Source organism: Coenobita brevimanus, chromosome 44 (assembly GCF_032717465.1).
Source record: "Coenobita brevimanus isolate Jiangsu-jjx chromosome 44, ASM3271746v2, whole genome shotgun sequence".
Lineage (NCBI taxonomy): Eukaryota > Metazoa > Arthropoda > Malacostraca > Decapoda > Coenobitidae > Coenobita > Coenobita brevimanus.
Genome location: NC_136997.1, coordinates 5634833 through 5660978, shown reverse-complemented (window position 1 = coordinate 5660978; position 26146 = coordinate 5634833).

The window sequence follows — 26146 nt, the reverse complement described above, 5'->3', positions numbered from 1 at the left end:
TTGCAGACAGTTCGACTGAGTAAGTGGTGATTCCACCTCACTATACCCCTGACCCTCTTCCAATCCATATCGTCTGTTTCGTATGCATCCGGGGACTCCCTTGACACCTCACTTGTAGGGGTCACATCTGGTTGAACGGCTCCTGATTGGATGCCAGTTCCAGCTTGTGTTGCTGAGGTACTAAGGCCTCCATTAAAGGAAATAGAATGTCTCTGAGGGTGTATAATCACGTTATACTCCTTCATGGATTCAAAGCCCAATAACCCATCAGCTGGCAGAGGGAAATCCTCAACCACATAAAATGTAGCACGTAACACAGGAGATCGTTTACCTGCCCTCAGTGTCAACGGTACCTGGCTTACGATCTTCATTTTACTCCGTCACACCTGTCTGAAGAATGAGGACGTCAGGTGATGACAACATCGAATTAGCTCGAGGCATTTCATACTTCAGCCTCTCTAGTGCTTTACTAGAAATAATATTTGCACATGCTCCAGTGTCCACTATCAAAGACACCTGGCCTTTCCCTATGATCCAAGGTATCGAGAGCAAATCCACCTTTTTAATATCTCCCACACATGCATCGGTGGACTGTACAATATTGTTTACTTCTGCTTGTGGCCCTGAACTTCCCACGAACCAGCTTGGTTACCTAGTTTTTCCCGATTGGCAAGAAAAATTGGGCAATTGTCTGACCAATGAGGACACTGCCCATTGATGACACACCATCTTTGCACTTTTGGTTTTACAACTTTGGTCTTTTTCTGGGGAGGACTAGTATTGGGTTGTTTGTTGTCTACCTGCTTTTCAGTACTAGGTCCAGACATGGTGGGCAGGTTGGCCTTGGCTGCCTGACGAGCTGCCTTTTTAACATGCCAACACTTTTTATCTGTGTGACCCGGTTTATTGCAGGTTTTATCTGTGTGACCCGGTTTATTGCAGGTTTTATCTGTGTGACCCGGTTTATTGCAGGTTTTATCTGTGTGACCCGGTTTATTGTGCTTTTCTTTGTGTGCACAGCTAAGACACTACCGCCCTCTCCTTCTGCCTTTGCCTTCAGCTTAAAGCTCATGTCAGGCAAGGCTATTTCAGGAGGTCTTTTGGTCTGCCTAAGTACCTGGTGTTGCCTAGCAGGGGTTAAACAGGACAGGAATTGCAAGTACCCGAGTAGTCTTGCAACCCTCTCAAAAGTCAATCCCCAAGCTGTGTCTCCCCAGCCCGACGTTTGCAAAGCTTTGCTAGCTTCTGCAGAGCATATGCCTGCCTTTGCCAAAGCCTGACTTTCAGTACAGTTAGGATGCTGCTGTGCTCTATCTATGAACCTAAATACCCAAGCATCCAACATGTAGCAGTCACTTGTAAAAGTATTAATAAGGGCTTCCTTAAACTTTTCATACTCACGAGCAGTTGGCCCGGTTTGGAACAACGAGGCTTCCAACATTTCTGCTGCTGGGGAATTGGGTTTAATATTTGCTTTAATATGCCAAATCTTTTCCCCGTCACTAGCAAGCTGTAATCTATGTATCTGGGCCTCACAGTCTCGTACGAAGCGATGAATATTAAAATCATCTTCCCCAGTAAACTGTAAACTCGGTTGGGCTGTAGGTAGCACCTTTATACAATCTGGGTTCGAAGGTGCCTGAACAAACTGTCCTTGGGACTGTCTGACCGGCGCTACAGGAGGTAAAGTTGAAGGAACGTTAGCAGTAGCCAAATTAGTGGGTGCCATGTTAGCGAGTTGCCATAAGGGAGGAAGATTCATATGAATTTGCATGCCAATACTGTTAGTATTTATGCCCCATGGATTACCAGAAGGATCCTGGGTTTGCATGCCAATACTGTTAGTATTCATGCCCCATGAATTAGCATAAAGGAACATTAGCAAATAAATGGTCTTGTCCTTGCTGTCCAAAAGTTAATGGTGTACTGAACATGTCTGAGGTGTAAGTGCGGGTGTGAGTGGTTGCATAGCTAGCAGAGATTATTGGACCTTGGTTATCCTGAGTGATCACAGGTGCTGTTGGAGTCTGTTCAACACCCACAGTCTCTTCACTAAGAGTACCCTCATTAGCAAGGCTAGTGGCCATTTTGGACCTAACTGAACTTTCAGGAACTGTAGAATAAGAATGACCAGAACGCAAATGTAAAGTGTTCAAGTCCTCACTATCCAGTTCCTCAGAAGTATCCTGATTACTTAAAGTTTGGACGCCTTTCTCCAGAGTGTCTAACCACTCACCCAATTCTGAGTCTGATTCACCTTCCGTTGTGGTTGGTTTGTCTGAATCTCCCCTTAATGTTCGTCCTAACTTCTTTACTGCATCCATCTAACCTTATCAGAATTTATTCCCTCCCCAGTCACAGGAAAGATTAAACTGACACAAATAGATTAGTTATGGCTTTTAGCAATAGAGAATGGGACACAGACAAGATGTATAGAAAATGTATGTATTAAGGGGAAACTGAGAAACCTTTATTTTTTGACACATTATCTAACTAACATGTGCTTGTTAAAAAATGTGTCTGAGGGTTCACTGTGCATGTACACTACCTGGGTGTCATATGATGCTGAAGTCCCTGGTAGATTTGTACTGCAAGCCCACACGCTCTGCAACGTTTCTCCTCCAACCACAAGACGATGCTGCCCCCATCGTTGTCCTTGGGCAACTGCAAGGGTAGAGCAGCGGCCAGCGGGACGCCTTACCATGCAGCACAGATCCACCACATCACACGCTCACGCTGCCACATGTCCAGAGTTGCTAGATGCGTCTAGACAATCCAACCCTTCACCACACTGGCCTCGGTACGAGAGCGAGATAATTACCAGTTTGCACTTGAAGGTAGAGATATCTCGCCAGGCAGAGATGGAGAGAGAACGAGATTATTCTGATATCTGCTTTACTTACTCACTCCACAATTAGTCCCTTTGCAATAGGAGAGTAAGATTTTTCTGTTCACCTGCAGGATTACAAGCGGTTGCAAGGGTTTTTCATTACACAAGTCCCATAGTACCTTCTCGTATCCTAACAGAACACCAATTGTGTATCATCCCACCGCTGCCACCAATAATATGTGTAACAGCAGGCAGGAATCCCGCCACTGCAACCACTAAAAGTATGTTTCGGCTGTATGGATTCCTCAACTAGTTACTAATATCTATCAGCTTGGAACCCCACAGCTGATCACCAATTTATATATATATCAGCCGAGTCGTGACCTCACAGTTCCAAGCAAGGTTAACGTTGCGCCTGGTCGAAGTCACTTCCGGCTGACACACTCCACTAAAACGACTTCTCACTCACTGGTGGGAAATCGGTGTAGAATCCTGTTGAAGAATTTAGAAGGTAGCGTGTGCAGGTGAACTGAAACTGAGCAGATTAAATCTGTTTATTGGCCACAGAAAGATACAACTGCGACACAGAGAGAGCTCAGAGTTATACGTCCCTCTCATTCAAATGATACGTGTGTTCTGTCCTAGCCGACCGCCATCCCCTCTGGGTGTGGCGCCGAGTCAGCTAAATCAGAGGTGCTAAACCTTCACAGACAACTGGTATTCATACATGCAGAGAAGCATCATAACTGTACCATTTACATTATACACCTCAATAAAATAGTATTGATTACATTAAGGTATACCAACAAGGTGAATATTTCCCCCAAGACTTAAACATATATACAATTCATATTTCTCTATCGCCCTCCCTTTACTCTAGGTTTTGATTAAAAGAAGATGTCGGATTGCTCATCCTATCCCAAGCCACACTTTACAGTGAAATGGTATTTGTTTGTTTATATTCACACTTTGTTGCATATTGTTAATCATGAATAAACAACTTTATATGTAAATGCAACAATAGTGTGAAACTACAACTAGTCATGGGAAACAATATTGACACCAGAACAAAATAGATCGATAGATAGATAGACAGATAGATAGATAGATGGATAGACAGATAGATGGAAAGATATATTTTCGGCCGCCTGCAGCTAGAGCTCCCCCAGCCATCTGACAATAGAGAACCTATCTGGGGAGGCGATGTTCACACATTCTGATGGCATGGTCCAGCCAGAGTATATGCCGTCGTGCAAGCATTGTTTCTATTGTTGTGAGGAAAATTTCCTCACAGGTAACTTTGTCCTTCAATGGTAATCCCAGAATGCACTGAAGGTATCTGGTATGGAAGTTTTCTAGTAATCTGATATGACGTCTATATGGTGTTCATGTTTCGGAGCAATATAGTGTTTGCTCTAAGGCTATTAGAAAATACTCTATCTCTTAGTCGCCTAAAAGCAACAGTTGCTTAGTTTATCCTCAACTGGACTGTAGTTCAAGAGAACAATTAGGAGTGAGTGTAATTTCAAGGTAGTTGAAATGTTCTAAAGTGTTAACTGGTTTTCCATTCAAGTGAAATAGGAGAACTTTACGTTTCTGATACTGACTTGCAAATTGGGTTATTACAACAGTTTTCTTGGCACTGATTTTCAGGCTAAATGCAGAATATACCGTGGAAAATGAGTCCAGTGCCCTCTGCACTGTCACAAGATCACGGCTAGTAAAAGCACAGTCATCTGCGTACTGTAATTCCATAATTTGTGTTGTATAAGTCTTGCTGATGGCTTGTAGGCACCTAAGGTTGAATAGGCTGCCATCTAATCTGCAGTTTTTAGGGACATTGTTTTCAATCCCAAGACTGAGTTAACAAAAACAGATTACATTCATGAGAAAGATGTAAAAGAGTATTGGAACCAAAGCACGACCTCGTTTGACACCGAGCTCGACATTAAGAGGATCAGACTGTAAGCCGCTCACCAGAACACGCACTTGCACCCCATCATGTAACTGTTTCAGAAAAGTTAGGGAATTAGGAGAAATCCCCACGTTCTCAAGTACCATCCAAAAGAGGCTACGATATGTATTTTACATTTCCGTCCCACACTGCCACAGGCTTCAACAGCAGTAGTTCAGTACAGGAAGGACGTTGCCCAGTAAGTTGTTCTTCCTAAAGACTGCCTCTCAGTGTTCAACAACACAGAGCAGCACAGGTGTTGTACATAAACAGTGCCTTCTTAACTTCATTGCCTTTATTTTCCAAATAATTACACTTAATGCTTGCCAACTACACTATTTTCTTAAGTACCGGAGCTATACAATCTTCACTAACTGCAATTACCCTTAATGCTTGCCAGCAATATTTCACCGTTATCACAAGTACCGGAGCTGTACAATCTTCACTAACTGCAATTACACTTAATGCTTGCCAACTACACTTAACTGTTATCGCAAATACGGGATCTATACAATATTCACTGCACTGACACTTAACTGACACTGAACTGCACACAAAGTGAACTGAACACTGACTGAAGCTGCTCTAGTCTCTTCCCCATCCTTATATAAACTTCCATTATTCTAGAGTGATCTACTACTTCAAAGTTCTTGTGAATTTTCGAGGGAGCAACAGTTACAACTGTTACCAACTCGGAGAGAACCAAAATATTCGAGTTTTCTTACACTGCATAACACTTAAATTTTTTAGCATACAAACTGAGATAAAGTTACATAATTTAACAATCACATAAATAAAACATTATAGAGAAAATGAGCACAAAACTCAATGTACAACTTACAAAATACCTCCACTCGCAAAAAAAAAAACAGGCTAACTGACAACTCTGACACATAAAAGGGAAAATACGAGAAGCAATGAGAACCTCCCAGTACTTCCTACCTAGCAAATCCTGTTTCTCAACACCACTCCCTCCCTAGTCCTTTGTCATCCCGATAAAACTACAGAATGTACATAAACAAAATCCTTAATCCAATCTAAGCGTATAATTATACACAAAATAATAATTCATCTTATCAAGTCTTCTCCCATGCCACCTCCAATGACGTTCCTGCTCCTCCACACAGTCCACTCCTCCTGGAAGGTCTTGGTCCTCTTCCTGATTCACTTCTTTCCTTGGGAAACTGTCACCATCCTCTTATACTACAGCTCGTTGGTCCTTCTCAGCATCCTCGACTGCAGGAGAGCACGATACCTTGGAGACGTCTCAGCTGTAATGTCCTGGCCCATGGTACTGCCACAGACAATTCACGAGTACCACCTTTGGGCGAGACTTCCTGCCTCCCCGAATCTGGTACATTACGTCTGATAGGCCGTCCAACACAGTGTAAGGCCCGTCCCACAGGCTCTGCAGCTTCGGTGACTCTCTCTTCTTCCTCTGAATTTTTTATAACCAAACATTGTCACCATCCTTGAAGCTCACCTCACTTGCCTTGGCATCATACTTGCACTTCATCACCATTCCTGAAAACTTAAGGGCTCCTCGCACTTGATGATGTACCTCAGCCAGCCTTTCCTGAAGATGCTTTGAATAGCTGGAGGTGTATGCAGGCAGTTCTTCATCAGGTGGTCTTCTCATTAACAAGTCAACGGGTAAACGTAACTCGTGGCCCAACATCAATTTTGCAGGGGTGTAGCTGGTAGACTCATGGAATGCAGACTGGTATGCCATCAGCAACATTGGTAATATCTGGTCTCATTCTGTTTGTCCCTCTAAACAGTACATGGCCAGTTCTTGTCCCAGGGTCCAGTTGAATTTCTTCATCATCCCATCTCACTTTGGCCTGAGTGGGATCATCCTGGTCTTCTTGATCCCGAGTAACTTGCAGCTCTCACGGAACCCATCAGACTCGAAGTTTCTACCCTGGTCTGACTGTAGCTTTTGTGGCATCCCAAAACGACAAAAAAACTGGTTACCCAACACCTGAGCAACAGACGCAGCCACTTGACCAGGGATGGCATAGGCTTCTGACCACTTTGTGAAGTAGTCCATGGCGACATATATATATATCAGTTTCCTCTTTCAGTGAGTGGCAGAGGTCCAGTAATGTTGACTGCGACCCTTTCCGTTGGTGCACCCACTTGGTACGGCTGGAGAGGGGCGCAACCACGTTTCTTGGGTCCCTTTTTGGCACACATACATCACAGTCCCGACAACACTCTTCAACACCCTACCACATGCCAGTCCAGTAGAACCTCTGTTGCAGCCGATTTAGATTTTTTCACTCCCAGCTGCCCACTGGTGATCTAGTTATGGGACTCATCCAAGATCTCAGACCTCATCTTTTTCAAAAACACCAGCCTCCAACACTTGCTGAGGACATCGGGTGTCTCCCACTGATGCTCCAGTAGTCCGTTGCTCAAATGAAGGAGGTCCCAATGACTCCGATAGCTCTTAGTCACAGGGCTGAATCTGAAAACCTGTTCCCAAGATGGTCACACTGTACTCCACTGCAACCACTCTAGCACTGGTTGTAAATCTGCATCCTCCATCTGCATCCTCTTCAGGACTTGTTCAGCTGACGCTGACCCTGTCGCTACAGTATGGCAGCATTTCTTGCTAAGATTCTTATTCCTGCTTCACAGATTGTCGTCTGTTCTTCCGTCTTCTCGCATAGTATCAATCAAGGTTCTCTAGCATTTCCTCAGTGGATGAACTTCTTGGGAAAAACTGGCTGGTTGTTGCCTCTTGTTACCAGCCTTTACTAATTTACCCTCATCCTTCTCGTCTTCAACAGCCTTTTTCTTGCCGTCCTTCTCATTTGGATAATCATAGCTGCAGTGTCCCACCTCACCACATGTCCAACACCCGTTTGTTGCAATCGTGGGTTACCTTGCACTGTCCCATTCTTGCTCCTTCATCCATTCGTAACAATCCACCTTCTTGTGTGCTGGGTTCCCACAAACCAGCTACTTCCTCTGGTCTTCTGTTTACTCTTCCATTTGGAGCACTCCTCTTTCATGTGTCCTGGCTTTTCACAGTACCAGCAACTTCCTCCGATCTTCTGTTCTCTCTTCCACTTGTTGCAATTCACTTTCCTAAGTCCTGGCTTTTCACAGAACCAGCATTTTCCTTCAAAATTTTCCGCTTCATGTGCCTGCCTCTTTCTTGACTTGAATCCTGGACTACGACCTGCCTGAAAAGTGGACATACTGGACTCCAGTTCTAGGGCCCTGGCTAGTGCTTCTTGCATGCTTTTGGGTTGTGTCTGCTTCACTTGCCCTTTCAACTCGACACTATCAAGAGCATCGATGAACTGGTCCCTCAGAAGGATAGCCAACAGGCTAGGTGCTGCTCCCAGGTACGCTTTGTATGCCATGCTCTCCAGGTCATGAGCAAGCTGCTGTAGGGATTTGCCTCGAGTCCTTACACGGGTCTGAAATCTTGCTCTGTAGACCTCAGTCTGGTACAAGGTCCCATATGTGCATTCCAGCACTTCTACTAGGGACTGATAATGTTCCTCTCCTCTACTGACCTCTGACACAGAATTTCCATTGCGGCACCCTAGAGACCAGTAGCAAGCTGTACAGCCCTCTGCCTATCATCCCAACCATTCTGATCTGCATGTAACTCAAACTACACTCGGTAAGCTTCCCAAGATACTCTACCATCAAATTTCTGAGGTTTCGTTTTATTTGCACCCCCATTATAGCCATGCACTTCGCTGGTTTGAGGCCTATAAACTGGGGTATCATAATTAAGTCCAGAACTTAAAACTTTTGCATAATGATTATTCAACCTTGTAATGCTACCTTTAGATGCTTGGGATCCGTCAAGATTCATCACACACTGTCCATTCCTTCCATATGCTCCCTGTACACTAGCCTGAGGCTCAGCAGTGCAATATTTCTCTACAGCCTCAGTTATCTCACTTATTATCTTCACATGGTCTACTGTGTGCTTTAATTGGTTATTTACATGCTGTCTGGACTCCATCACAATTCCTTCACTAATTGTCTTCAACTGGTCATCTACATGTTGTTTGCACTCCTTCACATTATTGCCTACCTCATACTTCTGTTTAGCTCAGTGTATGCTTCCTCCTCCAACTGTTGCTGCTCTTCCTTCATTTCCCCCATGAAAGCATCTAGCTGTCCTTGCATCCTCAGTTGTAATTCCCTCTGTTAATCCTGTAATGCCTCTCGAAGTTGTTCGTATCAATCTTCCTGTTCTTCACTTTGTGCTTCTAGCTGTTCACCCTGTGCATGCAATTGTTCTTTGATTTCTCCATTTTGTGCCAGTAATTATCCTTTCAGTTCTTTCTGTCTTTGTTCTTTGAGTTCTTTCTGTCCTTCTTTCAGTGCTTGTAGTTGTACACTTTGTGCTTGCAACACCTTCATAATTGCAGCCAGTGCTGCCTTCTCTTGCCTTCCTTGGCCTAATGTCTGTACACCCTCTGCCTCCAAGGCGAAGGTTAAACTCATTTCAGCACTCTTCTAGTGATTCACATTCCTGACACCACTGTTATATCCCCATCCCACACCACCACAGGCTCCAACAGTAGTAGTTCAGTATAGGAAGAACGTTGCCCAGTGAGTTGTTCTTCCTAGGGGCAACCTCCAGACTTCCGTCCTCTCGCCAGTGTCTCTGAAAAAGGCTACCAGTGGTTGGAGAGAGTCTGAAACCTTATAGTGAAAGAGAACCTTGAAACCGGAGAATGGATTTCATGGGCTGCATCCTACTTCATTCCCCCCAGCCAAATCATACATGTTGCCACAGTTCACAGAGTCCCCTAGCAGCCCCACTGTAGCTTGATATGCAATGATAATTGTCTGCCAAACAATGAACTAACTAAAGCCAGGTCAGACACAAGTCATGGTAGCTCATAAGCCACTGTCCACACTGGCTAAGTAACTTCATTGGAAGTTCCCCCGGACAGAGCTTGGTGAGGACTCCTTCTCAGTAAAAATGGGGCCAATGCATCCAGAGAAAATGCTGTGTAGTGTGTCTGGTGACTGGATGGATGGCAGCGGGTTGATCGCAGTTCTTACCAATTGTGGTATTTCGACTAGTGGCAAAGCTCAGTCTTTCATTGATGTTCACCGCATCTGCAGAACCTGGTAATGCATCAGATGTCTGTAGGTGGCCTCTATTTGCTCACGAAGAAGGCTTCGTGGAGAATACAACAACTGGCGATGATAAGCCGAGCTATCTCGTCCCTCTGCCTTTTGATGAAACTCTGAGTTACCCATTTTTTTAAGTGAGGCCAATTTACATATAAATTTAAACCAATTTTGCATATCTTACCAATAATAGTTATGGTAAACAGAAAACTACTGATTTCTTTTTAAGCTTTGAAAACTTTTTTATTGGATTCCTTGATCCCCCAGATGTGCACTTTTGACACCAATTTTGTCATTATAGCTATAACAGTACCAAAGGTATGGGGTCGGGTGTATTGTCGGTGGCCATTTTGAAAAAAAAAAAATCTATCTGTCTATCTATCTATAGCCCGACGCCCTAATCCCGCAAAGGGTGGCCGCAGACAAAACGCCTCCAGGTCACTCTGTCACCCACCATTTGACTGCCCTCCCCCCAACTCACCCCCCCCCCTCCCGCATATACCTCTCAACTCCATCCCTCCACCTCATCCTCGGTCTACCCCTCCCTCTCCCTCCCTCCACCTCACCTACATACACCCTCTTAGTCAGTCTTTCATTCTCCATCCTCTCCACATGTCCAAACCACCTCAGTGTATTTCTCCTAATCTTTTCAACCACATCCACATCTACCCCACAACGTTCCTTCACTTCTTCATTCGTCAACCTGTCCCTCCACGTCACTCCACATGCTCCTCTCAAGTAACTCATTTCCACTGCTCTCACTCTTGACTTGTTCCCTTCTTGCAAGGTCCACGCCTCGCTTCCATACGTCAGGGTAGGGATCACAATACCATCATGCAGTGACTTCTTAACTTCCATACTCACCTCCCTATTTCTCATCACTGCTTTCAGTGTACCAACAACCTTCCTTCCCTGCTGTACCCTTTCATTTACTTCATCCCCCAAAGTTCCATCCTTACTCATCACACTACCCAAGTACTTGAATGCACTCACATTCTCCATATCCTCACCATCCAACCTCACTGCACACTCTGTGACTTCATTCCTCTCAAACACCATAACTTTACTTTTGTTTACATTAACTTTCAGCTTCCTCCTCCTACACACTGTCCCAAATTCATTCACCAAACTTTGCAACTCCCATTCAGCTTCACTCAACAATACTGTATCATCAGCAAACAGCAACACCGGAAGCTTCCAAATCTCACCCTCATTCATTAGGGCCACCCCCACATCCACTGCCCTACCTTGAACCTCCTTTACAACCCCATCCATATATATATTAAACAGCCATGGAGACATTACACACCCCTGTTTCAGTCCCACATTGAGATCAAAGAACTCACTCAGCTCACCATCCACTCGCACCGTAGCCCTAGCTCCCTCATACATAATCTTCACAGCACTCAACAATTTCCCCTCCACTCCATATATTCTTAATACCTTCCACATACCTTGCCTATCTATTCTGTCATAAGCTTTCTCCAAGTCCATGAAGGCAGCATACACTTTTCTTCCCTTCTCTAGATACTTCTCCACTAAACATCTTAGAACAAATATCTGGTCTACACACCATTTTCCCTTCCTAAATCCCCCTTGTTCTTCTCCAACTAGCTCCTCTGTCATATGCCTAACCCTATCAATGAGTATTCTACCATATATTTTACCAGTCACACTAAGAAGGCAAATACCCCTATGGTTACCACATACTGCTCTCTCCCCTTTTCCTTTGTACAGAGGAACAATTATACCTGATTTCCAGTCCTCTTGAACCCTTCCCTCTTCCCAAGCCAATCTACACAACTTCCATATCCACTCCACAACAATCTCACCCCCATACCTAAGCATTTCACCACACACTCCATCAATTCCTGGGGCCTTTCCAAGCTTAATCTTCTTCATCGCTTCCACTACTTCCGCCCTACTGATCTCTTCCTCCCTCCTCTCATCTCTTCTTCTCCCAGCCATTCCCCAACCACTTATACTCACACTGCTCTCACTCTCTACATTCAACAAATCCTCAAAGTGCTCCTTCCATCTCCTCACTTTCTCTCTCTTCTCCACCAACAATCTATTATTCCTATCCTTCACTCCCCTACTATTTCCCCTTTCACGCTGCCTTACTTTCTTTATCTCCTTCCAAAACAATTTCTTACTCTCCCTCCATTTCACACTCAGATTTCTCCCAAACTCTTCATCCACTTTCTTCGTACTCTCCTTCACCAGTCTCTTAACCTCCCTTCTCCTGCTCACATATACCTCTCTCTTCTCTCTCTCATCTTCTCCCCTACCTCTACTCGCCAACCATTCACCATATGCCTTCTTCTTTTGTTCCACAGCTCGTTTCACCTCATCATTTCACCATGCTGTCCCTTGCACACCCTTGCATCTCCTCCTCACTCCACAAACCGCCTCACACGCTGCGCTTATCTCTTCCGTGAATATCTTACATACGTCTTCCACCCCTTCCATCTGCTCTAGCTCATACGTTCCCAATCTTTCTTCCACTATGCTCTTATACTCTGTCCTTTTCTCACTATCTTGCAATTTCTCCACTCTTCTCACAGGAGCTGCTTCCTCCTGTCTTCCCCTTCGCCTCCTCAACCACTTTCTTTGCAGCTCTACCTTGGCCATCACTAAGTGATGGTCCGAGACTCCATTCCCCCACCCTCTCCACACTCTTGCATCCAACACTTGTCTTCTCATTCGCTCATCCACACACACGTAGTCTATCATTGCCTTTCGTTCAACAAGTTCACCATCCATCCTCCTCATTACTCTCCATGTATACCGCTGGATCATCTTATGACGAAAGTAGGTGTTGGCTATTGCCAACCCCTTACCAGCACAGATGTCCACCAAAGCACTACCATTCCCATCTACTTCAGCTGGCACACCCCACTGACCAACCACTTCATCCACTCGTACATTCCCAACTTTGCCATTCATGTCTCCAATCAACAGCACTCTCTCGCTCCTCTCAAACTTGTCCATACATGCTTCTACTCTCGCCCAAAACTCATCTTTCACTCTTGCCACTCGATCCTCTGTTGGAGCATACACACATACAATCGCCCATGCTTGTATACCTACTTTCATCCTCACCCATACAATCCTTGCACCCACTGTTCCATACTCTCTTATATTCTCCTTCCACTTCTTGCTTATCATCAGACATACTCCCTCTCTTGCCCTCTCATTCTCACTGACTCCCGCACATATACCTACACCGTATTCCCATTCTCTCATCCTTTCACCTTACCATTTAATTTCAGTCAATCCACATATATCCACTTTTGCATCCTCAAGCACCTGGACAATCTCTCTCTCTTTCACTTCATCATTCATTCCTCTCACATTCCACGTTCCTAACCTCAGAATGTCCTTTGTCCGTTCCTTAGTCGTCAACGTATGGTCCGTCCGGGTCCGAGGCGCTTTATTTGCTCTTTTAGTTAGTTCTTTTTACGGGGTGGGGCACTAACCCACCACCAACCCTTTTAGTCGCCTCGTACGACAAGCAGGGATACTGGGGGAGTATTCTTGAAACCCCCCTACCCCCAGGGGTAGCAAACCTATATTTCAGATACGAAGCGAGATCTAACTTTTGTCTTTGGATATATATATTTTTTTCAATGGCCCTAAGGTACATCCATACCAAAGGGGACTTTTGCATCATGACTTGAAGTCAATACCCAATTTTTTGCACTTAACTCATCTACTAAAAATTTCAAAACTATATATGCCCTTTTGTAGCTATTTAATTTAAAGGCATACGTTGTTGGACCTGTCTTGTATGACATACGTTGAGTGTAACCAACTCCTTTTTTGAAAAATCAAAACACATGGTTGTAATCAATTTTTATTGGGTTTCTGGCCATGAAAAGAAAGAACAACTCTTCTACTTTCCTGTGATATACTTACTTTAGTAATTATTGAAAAATAAAAATGTTTTATGGGTGACTAAAGGAACCTAACCAAAATTGCCTTTTTTTTTTGACGTTACTGAATAAAAAATTAATTACTCGGCCCGTATGAGGATTTAAGATCTGAGATTATATATGCTGCTTCTCAGGTCCCGTGGCCGTATCCTGTAAGTGGCTCACACTTCTGGCTCATGAGATTCACTGTGGGAAGACACCCTGAAAAGGGCTAAAAAAAAAAAAAAAAAAAAAAAAAAAGGGAAATTTTCACTATACAAATTTTTTATGACGTTATGGTTCCCTGTATATACACCCTAATGACTTTGTAAATTTCGTTTGACACTAAACTATGATTTTAAGACCCAAATGATGAGGACTGATACTTTATATGACGATAATATGACGATAATATAAGACACAATGTTTAGTTTTCTTTTACTGACCTACATCCCCTCACAATCGGTACACAGGGTTTAGCTGTGGCTGAGACACACTGAGAGGTCACACTTGATGCACTGGTGTTCACAAGAGTCTCTAGTTCTATGTCTGACAGCAGTGTCTTTCCTTTTCCTTTTCCTTTGTCCTTTGCCTTCGATATATTCTTTATATTCACTTTAGTCTTCACTTTAGTCTTTTGTTCCACTTTTATCTTAGTCTTTATATAATATTACTTATAATCAGCACAAAAAAAAAAAAAAAGGAAAAACCCAATAAAATAATATAGTACATAAAGTATAATATAAAGTGTAATATATGTAGTATATATATAGTATTTCTATAATATATAATGTAAATAATATATATAATATATAATAACATAAGATACATAACAAAAAAACAGTCATACACATATATTTCCAAAAAAATAATGGCACACTCCTATAGTAGTTTTACTTGTAGAGCATACGCTAAGTCCTAAAATCGTGTGTCGTGCACAGCATACGATAGGTCTGATGGTCTAAAAACGCAAATAAATCCCACAATGAGAAAACAAGAGGGAGCACACTTACTTCACACAATAGGCCTAGGCAAACACTTCACATACCTGGACGGCCTGGCCAGCATCTTCAAAGGAAGACAAGGTACCACATGTTTTACAAAAACAAAATCCCAAAATGGTGAAGATATGCCTTTAAGGGTTAAGAAGCTTTTATTTGGTGGGAAGGGTTAAGCCTCCTTGAAAATTAGGACTGGAAATTTTTATATAATTGAAGATCATCAGAGAAACTAGACCATCCCACCTAGAAAATTACATTCAAATCCTTCAAAAAACTTAGGAGGTATTAAGACACACACACACACACACACACACACACACACACACACACACACACACACACACACACCACAGGCAGAATCTCGTGTAACGGTATAGGGCGGGATGCCGAAAATAATACCATCCTGGTTTACAGGATTGAAAAAGTGGAAAATAAGAGACAAACAACAGCCCGGTTCACTCCTTAAGTCATAAAGAAAAAAAAGCCAGACAATACAACACATATTATACATATTTTTATGGGGTAACACCCAAACCTCTAATATTTGAAAGTGTAGTCATCATCCTTTTGCTCAAGCCAGACAAACTATTCAACAGTCCTACATCGCACAACACCAACATCTCTGCTTGCCATCCAGGATCTTAGAAAAATTATTCCTAAAGAACATCACTCTCCACATTGGAATGTGGTTCCCATATCGATTTCAGCAATTACGCCTTTCAAAAGAGAGTCAACTGATCCAATAAGCTTCCAACAAGAAACAGTCCCCACCGAGTACCACACTAGGATCGAGAGAGAGAGAGTGAGGTTTTGAAACAGCACCAAGACGTATCCTGATATAGGCGACAGTGACAGCAAGTTGCATTCCAACATCTCAGACAGACACGTCTAACACTCATCCAAATCTGTTGCTTTATAGCCTATTCACAGTGTTACCATACTACCCAACGATGTTTCACAGGGCTCATTTTTCCCATCCTATCTTCCTAACCTTTTATTCCCCAACCTATCTATTCCTTTCTTAAGAAACAGCGTTGTCCTGTGCTTATGATCTAGCAATAATTTGATAATCCTTCAACGCTTAAAAAAATGCAGACATCTAAGAGAAAAAAAAAAACAGCAGGAAAAAGATTGTAAAACCAAGCAAACAAGGCGTAAATTCCAAGGTGGATGGCAAGATGGTGATAGGAAGAGCCACAGCTTACGTTTCGGTAACCCTCGGACGTTAACTCTTGAACATCCTCCCTCCCTTAACGTTTTCAGTGTTTCAGCAGCACGGAAAGCAGGCCAAGAAACTTTCATAGACATATCTAACCGTTAACACTAAACTATATGCACATTATACATCACACTTATTATATCGAAATGATCGATAATGGCATCGAAACCCTCGGCCTTGAAGTGTTCTTGACCATTGTTTCACACTTACCATTCACATCTGCAATATTCGCAGGCTTTCCTCTATCCCTTCTGTTGAATAATACCTTCCCTCCTACTAACCTTATCGTTTCCTTGCAGACTCCCAACTGTCTAGGGTGACCGATAGCAAATTCTAAGACAAAGGTGGTTGTTATGTGCAGGTACTGTACATAACACAGCTTACTTTTTTATTCCTGAATTGGACTCTGCTGCATACTTTACACTGTAACTCCGGCTCTCCTCTCATCCTCAAGTGGCAATCCATTTCTTCTCAGACAGACAAGCCTAACACTTAACCAAATCAATGCTTGTATTCAGCATATTACCCCCGCCCCTCCTCCCTCCCATTTCCTTGCTCATTGTTATCGTGGGGGGGCTTCGGAGACGTTGATTGGGAATTGATGTGTGGGGGAGCTATAGATGAGTACTTTAATAGGCTCCACAGTGTGTGGAGGTTTCGTTGCTTAGTGAACATCATGTTAGCATCTCCACCTTGTTCTGCCCTCTCCCCTCTCCTCGAATCCCTGCTGTCTCAGCTAATTTTGGAAGGCCCTTTTCTTTTACTGTTGCTTCCTCCTTTCTTTTCTTCTATCTTCTCTGTTCTATCTTTCGCCTTAGGTAGAGCTGAATTTCCCACATACTTCAAAATTCTCATCAACGAGCCTTACCATGTTGCAACAGGAAGGATGATGCCCGTTGGTATTATTCTGACCAACTGTCTGGATATTTTGGAACCACCCCAGTGTGTGGATCTCTGTAGAGGCAGATCTGCTGCTGGGCTGCAGCTTTTAAATCCTCTGGTGCTGTTGCTTTGTCGTAGAACTCTTGGCCATTGACCAGTTGACCAACATCGTGCTGGGAGACTCTGCTCTGCCACCCATAGTTGCTGTCCCTTCTTGGGTAATGTAGGGTGTGCATTACTGTGGTCCGAAAATACAGATAACAGGATAGCATGACAAACACTAGTAGCTTCTGTTACCTTTTATTAATCAAAAGAAGTTGTGCAATTTCATTTCTCTAACTTAATATATAGGCTGCTACAGTTTTTATTCTTTGTTAACGTTACAATACTACACTACACGATAGACGACGTGAACATTGAACTTAAAAAACAGAGGTTTTTGTCAAATGTTAAACAGTGTGCATATACTCAGATAAACAATTTCAGCATAGTAAACCCTGTTTTTTTTCAATGAAAGTGTTGATCAATGAAAGCCTCCTTTGAACTGCAGGGAATGTCATGCTGATGCTGCCTTACGACGGTCGGGATGTACTGTTTCTGTGTCTCGTCCTACGTGAGGGTCGAGCTGAATTTTGTCATAAGAGAAATTGCTCTTTCAGTGCAGTCATTGAGATCAGTCATCTTATCACAGGCCACTTTGAACCGTTTGTAGATGGGGCCTTCTTCTCATTCCTGGGGCATCTTCTATAAAGGTCGGTCAGCTTCTTCATCTCCATCTGGAAGGAGGGCTCCAAAAATGCTCATGGTCTTAGCTGTAACGAACTCACTCTGCAGCTGCCAAGGAGAAAAGTTCTTGCCTTCATATTGTTTCAGAGCTGTTTTATTTGGAGGCCTCTTCAGGTTCTGAATCATAGCATTCTTCTTTGAGAAGTTGACCTGTTCATTGAACAAGGCCAAGCCGACCATCTCCTCCGAAACGTATCAGACATGCCGCTTCCAAGCTGTAAGAGCTGTCTCGCCGAGACTTTTCTCAGGCAGGCCACTCTGAAGATGGCACATGAAGTCAAGGTCATTTTGGAAAGCATATCTGTTAATAATCGCTTCGTTCCAGTACTTGACATAGTTCAGTGCAACAAATCGGCCGACACTGTGCATCGCATGCCTTTCGTGAACAGTAAGTTTTAAACTGGGCCCTGAACAGGTATGTCTTGAGAGCATTGATGGCCTCCTTCATCCACCTGACTGGATGGAATGCACCAGGCGTTTTAGATGTTAACTAAGCAGAGTTGGAGTTAAGCCAAGAACAGGAATGCTAGAAGAAGTTTTGCAAAATCATCCCTAGGGTGGGATTTCTGCTCCAGTGCTGACATGAGTTAAGGTTGCAAGAATACTGTTGAACTCTGAACCTGTTTTCTGGTGTTTTATGATTTGGAGTGGAAACACCTTGCATTGCACGACCCCTCATTTCTTCTCCTATCCCTCATACTTCTTCTCTTGTTTTTTTCTCCGTTATTGGATCACAGTTACCTATCTCTGTTTCTCTCTTTCTGTCCCTCTTGATTTTCAAAAATCTGCCTCGCTTCTTCGTTCCCTTCCTCCTCTGATGCTTGTTCTTGGTGGCTTCAGTTGCCGGCATTCTCTATGAAGTGACTCTGTGATCATCACCAGAGGACGGTTACTAGAACAGTTTCTTTCATCTCAACAACTCTTAATCTTTAACACAGTCACTCCTACTCACTTTGACCTCCGTGCTCGTTCCCTTTCCTGTTTGGACCTGTCTCTTTGCTCACCTTCGACTTCTCTCAGTTTTCATTGGTCGGTAGTGGAAGACAATCTTTTTTAAGATCACTTTCCCGTCAGTTTCTCTCTTGCCTCTTATTGTCCTCTTCCTCGTCCCTCCCCCATCCGTTGGCAATTCCATGCTGCTAACTGGGAATAATAAGCTTCCCTTACAATGCCCCCTCTTCCTCCTTCCTCTTTTTTGTCTCCATATGATATGTTGTCCATCTTCCTTGTTCTGGTTTTAAGTTCTGTTGTCACCGCCGATTCCCGTGATACGCGACCGTCTGCTGCCAAATATGACCCTTGATGGACTACTTGTTCCCGAGCCCTCTGAGTGAACAGCACCGCCCAGAAAATTTCGTCCTAAACAGTATCCGCCTGATCGGATTCGTGGTCACCTCATATTTCGCCAATCTTCCAGTGCCTTCCATCGTTCCATCCCTTAGGCAAACCGTTCTAGTTGGAGGGAGTACGTTTCTTCTATTTCGGAAAATACATCTGTTGCGGCATTCTTTTCCCGACTTCGTGGGACATCAGACTCCGCATCCATACAGCTGATCAACCTGAACCTCACCTTTACCACTGAAATTACTGTTTAGGGTGATTTTAATTTCCATAATGTAGACTAATTATTGCATTCTGGCAGGACTGACGATACTCGTCTAGGAAGCGAGGTGTTTGTAAAATCAGTCAATTTCACTCCATTGGTAAAACAATCAACCAGAATGCCACATAAATCTGACCATAGTGCCTATCTCTTGGACCTATTACTGGCAAATTACCTAGATTAATACACGGTAGAGCTATCACCACTTGACTCTTCCAACCACAGTTTCATCAAAGTCTCATTAGACAGCTTCCCCATAGACCTCCCCATTTTGAACCAGTCAAGGTGACTAGATGTCACTTTGATAGAACAGACTTGGATGGATTCAGAAAATACTTTGCTGATATTCCATGGCACTCTTTCTCCTCCACTAACATCAATCCCATCCGTTTCCATATTAATGACTTAATACAGGCTGACATGGAATAGTTCATACCCAGTCAACAATTCATTAAAGGATCGAACTCCCCAAAATGGTTTGAAGCAATTGTGCCACAGCAGCGACCCAAAAGTACTTAGAATATAACTATACTTAAAATACTAAAAAAAAAGAATCTTTCAATTTAAAATTGCTAGTGGTCATGCAAAAGCAATAATAAGTCTCGCTAAATCAAACTTTCTTCACAACCAAGCATCCAAACTATTAAAATGTATTAATCCTCAGTTCTTTCAATAATAACATTAACAAGTCATCATCCATTCCTCCACTAAATCTCCAGATGGAAACACCATAAATGACCCGCGTGGAAAAGTGAACATCCTTGCCAGTACGTTTGCCAGAAATTGTAACTTAGAGGAAGTCAGTCAGAACGTCCCTGTACTAGAACTTGGCTCTTCCGAAACTGCTCCAATTATGGTACAGATTAAATACGTAAAATCCATCCTAGACAATATACCAACCAGCAAAGCTCCACGTCCAGACAGAATAACCCTTCCAATCGGTTTGAATAAAATGCTTCACAGATCTTGCATCTGTTCTAGCTAAACTATTCAGACTACGCCTACGTACTTTTTCATTCCCTAATTCTTCGAAAGAATCCAAAATCAACCCAGTTCCGAAGAAAGGAAGTTCCTCTGACTCGTCTAATTAAAGACCTGAACTGGTCAGACATCTCTTCTTGGTGGTATTTGAGATCGTAATTGTTATGCTCACTGTTAGGCCGTGGTGGAATCGGTAGAGAGGCGGCCTGCAGTCCTAATGGACCTAGGTTCGAATCCCGGCTGTGGCAGGGAACAGTTTAAGGATTTGAATTTCTTGAAAAACAGACTTCTCTGATCTACCAGATGACCCGCCGACATGTCGTTAAAGTACCCCCGCTAATACCAATACACCAGTCCTGTATGAGACAGCCCTAGCATGTATTCAATATGGATGATGGGTGTTAGTATCGAAGTGGTGACATGTGGAGATGTAGGAGGACTACTTGGCCCCAGGGAGGACTACTGGAACTTGAGAATAGGCCCTGAAGCCTTTGCCAGGAGTCGGACACGTTAAAAAAAAATCTTAAATTCTGTACCAGACACCACAGATCAGGCCTGGCACACTCGTAGGAGCTGAGTAACTGTAATGTCCATTGGGCGTCCTCTCGATGTTTGGGGTAGCTGGCTTGGCGATGAATCACTCTCTGTCCGTTGCTGATTTTCTCCTTCTACGTCATTAACTTGTAGCACACCGATTTATTAGTATATCTCCAGCACTGTCTATTAGTTTTTTTTTTTTTTTTTTTTTTTTTTAAATAACAGAACGGAGGAAGGAAAAACAAATGGAGAAAAAAAAATAATCCATACACCAGATTACTGGTGTCCTCTGTTCATAAAATATCTGTAAGAATTAGACTTGAACAGTTGTAGGTTGAAATTTGGAGGAAAACAACTCTGGGGAAGCGAGTTCCAGAGAGATGCAGTTCGGGGAATGAAAGAATTCTGATAGGCAGAAGTTCTGCAATGTGGTTGAGTGACATTCCAGTCATGAGCGCTACCAGATGCCCGTGTAGCACGAGGGAAGGCATGGAGAGGTGGCACCATGGACGCAACTTCGTCTGAGCATTTGCCAAAAAAATATCTGTAAAATAATGCAAGGGAGGCAACATTCCTTCTTACTTGCAGGGAGGTAGTTTATATGTATTGGCAGGGTTGTTAATGATTCTAACAGCTTTATTCTGAATTTTGTCTAGTTGTCTTAATGCAACCTCTCCACAACCATTCCACAAGGGTGAGCAATATTCAAGCTGAGAGCGCACATGACTCTTATAAATTATAGCTAACTGCTCATCGGCGAAGAAGTTACGGACTCTGTACAATAATCCAAGTTTCTTTGAGGCGGTTTTAGCAAGTGATCTGACATTAGAGGTCCAGCTGAGGGCACTGTTAAGTGAGACACCAAGAATTTCAATACTTTTGGAGATGGGAATATTAGTAGCATTGAAGGTAATGTACGAATCTGGCAATATCTGTCTATTAGTAAACTGTATATATTTAGTTTTACTAGCATTAAAAGAGACAAGGTTGTTTTGTCCCCATTCACTGATTGTAGATAGATCTTGATTTATGGAGATGGCTGTATTGAGTTGAGAGGTAGAGATATTAGACTTTGTAAATGGATGTCTGAGTGTGAATGAACTATGTAGTGTTGAGTCATCTGCATATGAGTGAATGGGATTATGAGTGACAGATAAGAGATCATTAATATGAACCAGAAATAGGGTTGGCGCCAGAACTGATCCCTGTGGCACGCCGGCGTTAATTGAGTGGAAATTGGAATATACATCATCTACTTTTACTCTTATTTTCCTCTCACTAAGATAAGAAGAAATCAAAGGAACAAAAGACGTTAGTCCATAGCAAGGGAGTTTGGACAGCAGGGAACGGTGCCATACTCTGTCGAAAGCTTTAGAGATATCAAGAGCTACTGCATGAGTTTCTCCAAAAAGATCAATTGATTGATGGATGGTATGAGTTAAGAGATTGAGTATGTCAATGGTGGATCTTTCGTGGCGAAAACCGTATTGTCTATCATTAATTAAGTTGTTGGATTCAAGATGTTTAACAATATGCTTATTAATTAAAGTTTCAAATACCTTACCAAGAGAAGATGTGATAGCTATTGGTCTGTAATTGGAGGGGTCAGACGAACTTCCTTTCTTCGGAACTGGGTGGATATTGGCTTCTTTCCATGAATTTGGGAATAAAGAAGTACGTATGCATAGTCTGAATAATTTAGCTAGGACAGAGGCAAGTTCAGGGGAACACTTTTTCAAAACAATTGGCGGAATTCCATCTGGACCTGGAGCTTTGTTGGTAGGTAAATTGTCTAGGATGGATTTTACAAATCTTGTCTGTATTTTAAGTGGGGCAATTTCGGGAGAATCAAGTTCCAGTACTGAGACATTCTGGCTGGTATCATCTATGGTAGAGTTTCTTGCAAAGGTACTAGCAAAGATATCTGCTTTCCCACGTGGGTCATTTGTAATATTGTCATCTGAAGATTTTAGTGGGGGAATGGAAGATGACTTGTTAAAGTTATTATTGAAAGAATTAAGAGTTGACCAGAATATTCTGTTGTCATTAGGGTTGTTAAGTAGTTTTGATGCTTGCTTTTGAAGAAAGTTTGATTTAGATAGATGTAATACAGCTTTTGCATGATTTCTAGCAATTTTAAATTGGGAGAGTGATTCAGGTGTTTTTGATTTTAAGTAAGAGTTATATGCTAATGACTTTTGGGCTGTTGCTCTGGCACAATTGCCATCAAACCATTTTGGAGAGTTTGATCTTTTAGTGAATTGTTGACTTGGTATGAATAAATCCATACCAGCTAGTATTAAGTCACAAATGTGGGACTGGGTAGAATTGGGATCACTAGAGAAGAAAGACTGCCATGGAACATCAGCAAGATAATTTCTAAATCCATCCCAGTCTGCCCTGTCAAAGTGCCATCGAGTCACCCTGACAGGTTCGGAATGGGGAGGTGTAGGAGGGTTAACTAATGAGGCTTTGATGAGATTGTGGTCAGAGGATCCAAGTGGTGACAGTACCTCTATCCTGTATTGATCTGGATTATTTGTCAAGAATAAATCCAAGAGATGGGCATTATGGTCAGGATTATCAGGTATTCTGGTTGGTTGCTTTACCAACTGGGTGAGATTAAACGATTCCGCAAACAGCTCGCATTCTAGACCAGCGTCGTCAGTCCGGGCAGAATGCAATAACCATTCAACATTGTGTATGTTAAAATCACCCAAAATGGTAATTTCATTGCCAAGGGCAAGGTCAAGGTTACTCAACTGAGTGGATATGGAATCAAATACACTGGGTTCCGAAGAAGCATTGGGGGAACGATAAACTACACAGATATATTTGGTAATGTTTTGACAATTTAAATTATATAATGAGTAATCAAAACTGGATGAAGTGAAGTTTAAAACAGTGTCAATTGAATATTGGGATTTGATATAACAACAGGTGCCGCCCTTGTTTCGAAAGTTTGTAAGGAGATGGTAACCGGGAAAACAAAATGGAGATATATCGGTAGAGGGTGAGATTTGTGGTTCTGTGAGGAAAAGGGCCAAAGGGGATATGGACTGAAGGAAAAAATGAACTGAGTTTAAATTTGTGGTAAGGCCGCGGATGTTGGTAAAGAATAAGGCCGCACCGTCACCTCTTTGCCGATGAGCATTCCCGGAAATAGCAACAGTCGCTGCTGGCACAGTCGCTTGATAGCGACCGGGAGGACCCTGTGCCTCCAGCCCTACCCTGCCGGTGGTGGCAATCCGAGATACCACCTCATTTGATTGTGAGATTGCAGCGGCCATTACTAAAGATGTGAATAGAAGGTGTGATATGTTATGCGCATGTAGTGTGGTGTAGACAGTTGAAGATAGAGGTATCATGAGAGCATGCTGGCCTACTCTCTGTGTAAATGAATGCACTGAAAATGTTCAGAAAAGGGAGATGGTCAGGATCAAGTCCTGAGGGCTGGTGAAACGGGAGCTCCAGCTCTCCCTGTCACCAGCTTGCCATCAACCTCGGGAGTACTGCCCTGTTCGACTGGTGCTACAGTCTACAGTCTACTCCTCTAATAAATGATTTGGAAGTTAAAGTCTGGTATACCAAAACAAACATTACGATATTTTGACAAATATGATAACCGTACAAGGGGGTTACACAGTGCAAGTCTGAGTGCTAGAGAAGTAAATGTTTATACCACCACTCCCTGGCTACGACTGATCTGATCTTGTCGGCACTAAGGGCGTGGGAGAGGAGCTGACGATGCAGTGAAAGGCTTCCACTGCCTCTGACTAAGATATTTGAGACAAGCTATGTAGTGTTATGTTCCTATGTGATTCTATGTCGAATGATAGATATTAGATATTCTGCAGGTAAGTCTAATATAAGTTACATTATAAATATATACTGCAGGTAGATAAGATTATAAGATAATGAGATTATTAATATAGTTAATACATACATATGAAAAGCAAAAATGTGGATACTACTGGTGCATTGCTTGGCCACATGAAGTAGGACTGCCCTAAGGCTGGCACAACGGAAGTAGTACAGTGATAAAATACTCCTATAGGTAACCTGTCGTGGGGCAGGGGTTGGAACAGCTTCCAATCTTCTAGGCGCTTAAGACACCGACAAAAGACACAACGATTAACAACGCCACGACAGGGACAGAAATCGTAAGGTGCAACACATGAGAGTGTATGAGTGATGGGACAGAGGACATAAGGACATCACTGTCATTCAAGTAGAACAACACCTTCAAACCCTCAGACACCACAGTCAGATTTTCAGGATGAACGTCAAAGGACGGGGACAGTGGATCCTAAGAACTAGGTAGGACTGCCTGAAAACCAAGATGTTGGCTGTAAAGAAAGGTAGAGATCGCTGATGAATGAACTTTGCATGAATCAGGAGCAATATAGTAGCCTTCCGCAATGACGTTATTACGACTAGAACACAAGAGAGTAACACTCACGGGTTCCCTGCAGTACAAGAACTGATTACTGCCAATGTGTGCATGGTTGACAGGCCATTCAGGATTAGCGGGTTCAAACCTGCAGAATTTATGGATCAACTCCGAGTTATTCTGCACGACGGCTAGTTCACAAGGTGTTGACTTTGATGGCAACAACCCAAACAAGTAAGCAGGACAAACGTGAACGTGCAAATTACTTAACTTACAGGAGGTTATTACTGTTCGGCTAGTGAGCGCATCAGACATATAATCATCCGCCACAAGAAACATGTTTGACTAGGAAACAAGAATGAGCAATGAATCATTGACACGCATCGGTAAGGGAGTGACGTTGTAAGCCAAATAAGTTACATCAGATTTCAAGGGAATGTGAACCAGTATTTGTGAGTCAGTGAGGATTGCGTCCAACAAAGGGTAATAAAATTCAAAGTGACTACCCTCAAAGAATGGGGTCAAACTGAAATTAGCACACATAAACTGAGTAGTGGACCTCAAATGATCTAGTGGTAGTAATTTTGCATTAACACGACCTAGTCCGGCACTGACAAGGGAGTTGATTATTGTGGAACACCGATTCTGTATAAAGGAAATGTCTGAATCTAACCGTGCAAGGTACTGAGTGAGAAGGAACAAGCTCTCAAACATGGCAACCTGAGATCCAAGACTATGAAAACATGTTGTTAGTGCATTAGTATGCTCAAAAACAGTGTTACGGTGAGTCCTCAATTTCACAAACTCAGCATGTTCATAAGTGAGGAGCCTATTCTGTGTTTCAACTACCTGAGCTATCACATTCAGTCTCTTGCCTAATGCAGACACAACTGATGCCTGAGCACTGCCAAAGAGATTG